The sequence below is a fragment of the Triticum urartu genome, chromosome 2, assembly GCF_003073215.2.
Source record: "Triticum urartu cultivar G1812 chromosome 2, Tu2.1, whole genome shotgun sequence".
Classification (NCBI taxonomy): domain Eukaryota; kingdom Viridiplantae; phylum Streptophyta; class Magnoliopsida; order Poales; family Poaceae; genus Triticum; species Triticum urartu.
This window is the reverse complement of record NC_053023.1, coordinates 106,474,957-106,483,881: the sequence shown is the minus strand read 5'-3', so window position 1 is coordinate 106,483,881 and position 8,925 is coordinate 106,474,957.

The following is an 8,925-nucleotide window of genomic DNA, read 5'->3' as shown; positions in this document are numbered from 1 at the left end:
TTCCATTGCCGGTCTACGAGGGTTCGTAGACAACACTCTCCCCTCTCGTTGCTATGCATCACCATGATCTTGCGTGTGCGTAGGAATTTTTTTGAAATTACTACGTTCCCCAACAATCAAACCGATCACGCGCGAGGTCAGGGATGTCGCTCGGTGGAGGCGGAGTACGAGATGAGGCTGGCGATGACGGATGGCATGGGACGTCGTGCGGACGAGCTTGACAGTACCGGTACCCGGGCTGCCAAAGTAGCGCCGGCGCCCGGGCAGTGAGGCCCGAGCAACCAACGGAGCAGCGGCGCCCGAGTTGAGGCAGCCGACGAGCCTGACATGGCCGTCCCGATGCAGCCGAGGACGAGGCCGGCGAGGTAGACCGTCGGGCTGCCGTGTAGACGCGGCGGAGGCGGGTGACGTGGATCGATGGGCGGGCCGGCGCGCGAGCGACGGCTATGATTGGCCGTCGCATGCCGCGAGGCCGCCGGGTCGGGGCGATGCAGGTGTCCCGGTCAGAGCAGGGCGGTGACGGCCAGCGCAGGGCGACGGGCGGATCAACGCGCGAACGGCGGTTGGCCCTAACGGGCAGCCTTAGCGCGCATGGCCGACGGGTCGGGGATAGGCCGGTTGGTCGCGCCGGGGTCGGAGTTGAGACGCACGGGGATCGACGGCGGAGGTGGGCAACACAAACCGATCAAGATTAGATCGGAAAACCAAAAAGAAACTGCCGATCAAGATAACCGGCGGAGGGTGGGGGGATAAAACCCCGGAGCAAGGGCTCGGAAAAAAGAATCTTTAGGACAGCCGGTCAACATGACCGGCGGACGAACCCTAGATACGGGCGGCGCGGCCCCCCGGCAGCGGTCATGGACGCCGACTGCACCGGGGGCGGCGCGCAGGTACAGAAGCGGCGGCGGCTAGGGTTTAGGATCGACTTGCGATAGATACCATGTTATAAGAAAGAAAGAATTGATGAAATAGTTGTTTATTGCTTGAGCCTCTTGGGCATATATATAGAAATACAATCATCTATTTGAAATACAAGACAAGCCGAAACAAATCTTAGTTTATCTTGTCTTTTCTAATAAACACTATACTCAAAATGGCCTGCTGCAAAAGTCAAGAACGAAAAGGAGATCTACGAGGACTAGGCAACAAGTAGGCATTCACACAAACACTACTGTCTAGACCTAACCCCCAAAAATCAAGTACTAGTTCTGTAATTTGCTATACAGACCACCCAGAATTAACTACTGAAATTGTTGAAAAATAACAGTAAGACTAAAACGCACAATCTTCTGCTTATTAAGTCAAGTTATGCACGCATAGTTTGGCACTCTCTTCTTAATTTATCGTAGCAACTTCTGGTTAGGCTTTGCATCTCTTTTAATATTATCCAGGTCTAGTTGCGTACACATGTTTAAGACAGGACACAACGCGGCTTGTCCTGAGTGCCTGGCCAGCCAGTCCGTATCAGTTCCAATTTTCATAACATTTAGAATGTTTTCCCCGCAAAAAATTATTTTAGAATTTTCAAAATTGTGATAAACATGTATGATCACCAACAAAATTGTGATATATAAGTGTTCATGTCTAATGTGTGTTTGTAAATTTTTATGATTTCCTTTTTACTTGGAGCGGATAAAACAAATTTGCGTCGGCCAGAAAAAGCCGATGCCCTACAAAAGAAAAGTTTTAAGGGTTAAACTTGTTTTTTTTTTACACAAGGCTAAGCTGCACAGGACTGGAACAAGAAAATGTATTCAAAATACCATGAGCCTCGCAAGAATATTTTCTCACCAGGGAGTACGTACGTGCTCTAGGATGCAACCCTATTCTGGTCTAACCTTTGGAGAGGTAGAGCTGTCTGGCCACACATATAAAATCTGTGTATGTTGATTTATACAACGTGGAATCTCCAAGTAAATCAAGTGAGGGAATATTGCATTAACCAAAGTGCAAGAGAGAATAGACACGCAGAGCTCAGCCAAAACGTTCCCCTGGAACCTGGGTACGTAGTGGGTATCTACACGACTATACTCTTAATACTTATGGACATATACTGTCATGTGTGAAGGATTAGTGTTGCTTTTTACCGGTGATTCTCTAGCATCTGTCTCTCTCTGTCTCTCACACCGTCACACGTGCAAATTAATCAGGAATCAAGAGATCTCCATGTTCTTGAGGTTCCAAATTAAGCACGCACCTCCAGAATCAATTGACCACTCCTCCTTTTCTAAAAAAAAAAGAATCAATTGACCACCAGTACCTGCAGGTCATCAACCTAATTAATTAAAACACCCCAGCTGGACCTCTCAAATTATAGCATCTTTAAAGCAAACCAAATCGCATCGATCGGTAGGCCTTGATTCTTCGTTCGCTCTAATTCCTGATTTACGCGCCTGGAAGTCCGGAAAAAGGCACACTAATCATATGGGGACGTGCTTAGCAAGATAGGCCGGCAGAGCATGCACAGTACTTTATTCCTGAACATTTCATTTCGCTTGAAGAATGCCTCAGTGCGTGCAAGTGGTGTCAGTAGTTACTGAGTACTCGTAGTTACTTGTACTCCCTCTGCTAGAAGGCATGCAATAATAGGTGATTGCTTAAGGCCTAGGCTTGCGGAATAATATTGGAGCACACGTGGTGACACGCACGACTAGTCGAAAAAGCTGCACGCACGCTTGCACATTTGAACAGTGTAGAACCTGCCTGCCCTGCCAGAGAGAACCTAACTTTAGTTAGGTGGAGGCAGACGATCTTTGACTAATGAAACCATCATTCATCCATGATCCATGCAGGCATCATGCGTGCCTCTGTTACTGTTGGCTCGTTATTGATCTACTGCTGCAGCAGATTGTTTGGAGCAAGAAAGAAAGAAAATGGTGTAGATGCATGCATGCATGCGGTGTGATGTGATGTCTCTGAGTGCTTTCTTTTTGCCGAAAGTCTACTGATGTCGACTATATACTATGCCATTTCACACGTGTTGGATTTGTGGTAGAAGTGCCTGGGCCCCGGCCGGCCAACCGTAAAAGAAGTTGCAGAGGACATTTTGTGGTGCTGCCTTTTTCTCCTGGCTTGGCTAGCTAGCCAGTCACGCCACGGCCGAGCAGTGACCCGGAACAAGCAAATATTCCGTGCTGCGGCTGCTTCTCTCATGGCGAGCTTGGGAGATGCCCTTCTTTTTCGCGCGATTTGGTGGAGAAAACAGAAAGGGTGGAATCATGTGCGATCTGTGGAGTTGTTGAGGTTGGAAACGGATCCATGCATGTTTGCTACTGTTGTCTAGGGGGCTTGGCTGCGGTATGGTGACGTGACGAGGCTGCCAGCCGGCCAACCACGCCCACAGTAATGCGATGCTGCGGCTGGAAGCTTGGATTAATGGACGAGTGAGTCAGGACTCAGGCGTCAGGACAGAAGAGTGAATCACATGATGTATGTTGCGCTGAAGTTTTAAGATGGTTCGTGTGGCTGCTGGACAGCGAGAAAGGCAGTGTTGCATGTTCAAATTGCTCTAGAGCCACGTTCGGTCTTGAATTATTGTGTCCAAAAAAATGATGATCCGATATTGCTGCCACATAATACAATCTATGTTTGTTTAGGGAGGTGATAAAAGGGCCACCGGAGAAAACCAGAGCGGGGAAATGGCGGCTGGGAAGAAGAAAATATTTTGCGGTGAGAGAGGCGCGGCTGCTTCTCGAGGAAGATGGCATGAAATGGATGCCCTTTCTTTTTGTGTCGTGAATGCATCATGTGATGTGCAAAGTTGAGTTGAGGTTGGAAACGGGTGTGTCGAAAGATATGAATGCCAAAATGATAGAAGAAAAGAAATACAAAAGCCAGAAGAAATCAATTTGGCGGCCTCCGTCCAGGTCAGCAGTACAGCACGGGGTCCATACTAGCGACTGTTTGTCACGGATCCAAGTACCTCTATGGCCCACAACCCTAGAGAAGGCCGGCCCAGGAGGAAGAAGCGGCCCAGCCACAAGTTCGACCCAGCCACCTGGGAATTGGGTGGTTAAGTGTTGGTGTGCGTTAGGTGGAGAGGCATCGAGAATTATCTGGAACATTGTACTCTCCTCCCGATCCCCTTCTTCCTCCTCGAACCCTACCTCCTCTGAACTCCCAAATTCCTTCTATGCCACTATGAACTAAAGTAAATCGAGTTGAGGGACGTAACATATGGTATCAGATTTGCCTGATTATCTCCAGAAGCCCACCTTCTCCACGCGCAATCAACGCCACACCCTCGAAATGGAGCAACGCATCGACGAGCTTGCGGCGACGCTCAAGCGCATCCAGGAGCAGAACGCCTCCATCCAAGAGGCGGTGGCGACATCGACGACCCACTTTGAGGAGATCAAGCCGTTCGTGACGGGCCTCGCGGAGTGGTGACCGGCGCTCGAGCGCTCGGTCGACGATCTGCGCACCGAGATCGGCAGCGTTCGCCGCGACTTGGACACCGTCATCCGCAACCCCACCCTCGCCCTCAAGCCGACGGATCTGCCACCCCTGATCCCACGATCTGGTGGTGGGACGACTTTGGAGGCGAGCAAGGAGACGCACAGGCCCGATGGCCGCCGCGACGACAATTCGACTCGGGGGTCTGGATCTGGGGTAGTTACTACCCTCGTTCCGCCTCCGGCCATGTAGCGACCCGACCCGAATGGGTCAAGTCTCTGTGCTTAAGTGTCATCCCTGGATCGGTATGCTGACACACACAGTACTTAAGGATTTATAACAGAGGTAAATCACATGTAAAAGTAACGTAAATACTATTACCTCAAATCCAAAATAGCGGAAGTAACAAGGTTGTGGATTCCCATCAACACCAACGGCAAAGTTGAGTGTAGAAATCGTAACCCTAACGTATCACTTACTCGTCGTAAGAAATCCTGCAACATGAGACGTTGCAGCCACAAAGGGTCAGTACATTGAATGTACTGGCAAATTCACACCATAGAGAATGATGAACAATGGCTATCACTACATGCATATTTGGCTGGTGGAAAAGCTCTACGGTTATAAGGTTTTTGCGAAAAGCCAATTTTTCCCTACTGCAAAGAAATAGATTTTATTTAACTATCATGGTGGTTGTTGAACATTAAGAATGGTTGACAGCATTCTCAATCCCAATTAAGTAACATCATTAAACCCAACAATATTCATTTAAAGTAACGTGATGAGATCAACAGGATAATCCAAGAACTAGATACTCGAGATGTCCATAATCGGGGACACGGCTAATCATGATTAGTTTGTACACTCTGCAGAGGTTTGCGCACTTTTCCCCACAAGACTCGATCTCCTCCGTTGGTTTTCTCGCACTACATGGTGTTTGAGAAACGGATGACCGAGACATAGCCTTTCAGAAGCGCTAGCACCTTACGTTGGATAGACCGGTACACCTACTTTCCCCTACATCTGCTAGTCTACCCTGTAAGAGTTCGCACGACTTAATCAACTATGCCAGAGCCCATAATGGCTTGTGGCTGCACACGGAAGTTTCTAGTATGAATAATCTCATGATCCCTTTGAACCTGGGTGGCGGTCCAAAAGAAAAACAGGCAAGTCCTGGAATACCCAGGTGCCTAGACAGGCAAGTCCTGGAATACCCAGGTGCCTCAATCCACCCAGATGTGTGTTTAAGTTGCCACCTTAGATAAACCATTAATTAACAATCTCACATCTGTCATGAATACTCTCAAAACCCAATCCACGTCTACGAGAATAGCATGGCAATGTAAGCATAACGTAAAAGTAACTCCCAAGGTTTGAATGCAGGGCAATAGGTTCCTACCTCATCAACTACTTCCCAATACCCACATGTTATTAATCCTACTCATGCAATGTTTGAGGGTTGTAACTAATGCATAAAAACTGGGTATGAAAAGGGATATGATCAAAGTGTGAACTTGCCTGCAATGTTGATGAAGATGATTCGCACTCAAAAATCTTGATAGATCTACTCGTCACACTCCAGTCAATCTATCGTAAGCAAGCAATAGTAACCATACATAAGCAATCACTCAAAAGATCAGAAAGATCGAAGAAGTCGATTCGGAAAACATCAAAACCAAGAAAATAGCTCTTGCAACATAAAACAATTTCTAACAGTACCAAAATTATGTGAATTTGGCCTTATTAGAATGTTTAGGTCAAGAGCTTCGATTTGCAAAAAGAATCAACTCAAACGGAGCTACGAAACTCAAGTTATGATCAAACGAAGTTTGAATTCAAATCTGCTCTAATTCAAATTTTAAACTTTTCAAAAACATGTTTGAGTTGGATTACTGGATAGAGGAGATCGTAAAGAAGAAGTGGGGTTTCGTTGGATTTGGACTAACGAGTAAAAAGATGTGGTCGTTTGAAGTACAGGGACTAATCTGTAAATAAACTATTCACAAACGCGTCCCTGGCCGAAAAATAAAAAGAAAAAGAAAAAAAAACTAAAATAACGAACGTTTGCTACCGAACGCTAATGAACGAACCTGTTCACTGCAGAAGCTAACATAGCGGACGTTTACTAATTAAAGAAAACGTTTCGTGGAAAAAAAACAAAGCGATCTGGATCGTTGGATCCAGATCCAACGACGAGGGAGGCGGCGGTTACCGCGGCGATTGGGCTTGACATCGCCAGAGAAGACGGCGGCAACGGCGCCGGCTTCGAACGGACGGCGGCTCTGGTGGCCTCCGGCGTGGCCGTGGGGTCGGGAAGAAGCGGCGCGAGGTGGTGAAGCCGATGGCGGGGTCGACGCTCGGCTGCGGCGTCGGAACAACGCGGGGCTTGGCGGCGGAGCTCGTCGGATCTCGCGAACTCCGGCGAGTTTGCGTGGAGCGCGGGGAGGGTCTCGGGCCTTCCGGTTAGAGGCAAAACGAGGCCGGGGCCTGGCTATATATAGGAGGAGCGAGGCTTGGGCGAGGGGCAAGGTGGAGAGGAGAGTCCAGGGCGGACTCGGCATCGGCCGGCGTCGGCGTACAGGAGAAGGACTCCTGCTGCCTTGCGGGAGGAGGAAGAGGACGCGGGGCCCACCTGTCGGCGTCCGCGGGAGAGAGAGGGAGGGAACGGGCGACCGGGGCGAAGGCGGTTCACGCAAGGGGAAGAGGCCATGGGCCGATTCGGCTGGGCCGTGGGGCGGAGAGGAGGAGGAGAGAGAGAGAGTAGTGCTGGGCTTCGGCCTGGCACTGTTTGAAGAGCTTTTCTCTTTTTTTTAACACAGACAAAAGAAAATAATAATAAAGCAAAGGAAAAACAAATATAGTCATATAATATATCAAAATTTGCAGAAAAAGATTTTCTACAACATGAACATTTTCCTAACTTCAAATAAAATCCACACAAATTCAGATAAATCAAAGCGTGCTACTGGTCTATTAAAATCCAACAAAAATCATTTTAAAAATACCAAAATGATTTCAAATAAATTTTTCTCCAATTTTGTAATGTAGGGAATCATGTTACCCTAATTTCCATGTATTTTATTTTTGGAGAAAAATAATTTGAATAAAACTCAAATAAATCCAAATTGAAAATAAATTCAAAAGAACTTTGAATTTAATTATTTGAAACTCCCAACTCATATTTCATATAATTTTAAGAAGTCATTTTATCTTCTCTCATGAAAATCATTGAGCTGCATGAAGTTTATGAATTGAAATATTTCCAAATGAAATTCAATTGTTTTCAAATACCCTTTCATTTAATTTAAATGGAAGAAGTCATATCATCTTCGCTCAAGGGTTTTGTATTTGAAAAGAATTTGAATTCATGGAGATCAGAAAGCAAATATGAAAGTTTGGGAAAGTCCTTCTATTCCCTCTCATTTAACTTTCAAAAGTTTCGAATTCACTCACTTTCAGTCAATCAATCAAACAAACAATCAAATCTATCTATTTATTATAACATTCCAAAATTTAGAATTTTGGGATGTTACTGGCCATGGGTACGTACACTCTCGAGGATTCCCGTTCACGATCCTTAGTCCGTTCTCTCGAGCCGCTGCCACTGTCTGGGGAGTTCTCGCGGCAGCGGAATGCCTCCCGCTCAGGCAGCCCACAGCGTTTTCGTTCCACTTCCGTTCCCCGTCCCAAGCTTGATTTTCCACCATTCTGGGGAGAGAGGCCCCGTAGTTGGAAAAGGAATTGCGAGTCCTATTTCCGTGTGTTTCACCTTGATCCGGAGCTTTTGGTAGACACTGCTGCTATGCATTTTTCCGGGCCGATGATGATTTGGCTCGAAAATGGTGGGTTTACCTTGCGTAACCTGACTTGGGAAGCTTTCTGCAAATTGGTCTGTGACCAATTCGAGCGCAATGAGTTCTCCTCTCTGTTGCGCCAGCTCTTTCACTTACGCCAAACAGATTCAGTTTTAGCTTATGTTACTCAATTTAACGAGCTTATGCATTCCCTGTTGGCACATAGCAGTTCGTGGGATTCCGCCCTTTTTCGCTCTCGCTTCGTAGATGGTCTTAAGGATGAAATTCGTGTTGTTGTCCTTGTGCATAATCCTCGTGACCTGGATACTGCTATTTCTTTGGCTTATCTGCAGGAAGAGGCGCTGGAAATTTCTAAACGACGTGAACCGCGTCGCACTGATACTGGATCAGCGGTTCGGTCGCATCTGAGAGGGGCAATGCCACTGCCTCCACCTCCAGGCCGGCCACCTCCCATTCCTGCAGACTCAGCGGCCGATCGTCGACCCGCGCCCAATGCTATGGCGCAACCATCTCCATCAACTGATGAGAGATTGACCACACTGCGTGCTTATCGTCGGGCACGAGGCCTCTGTTACTTGTGCGGCGAGAAATGGTCTCGAGATCACAAGTGTGCCACTGCAGTTCAGTTACACGTGGTCCAGGAATTGTTTGATGTCTTGGGAATTCTAGGTTTCGATGGGCAGTCAGAGCATTCGGATACAGCCAGTGAATGTCA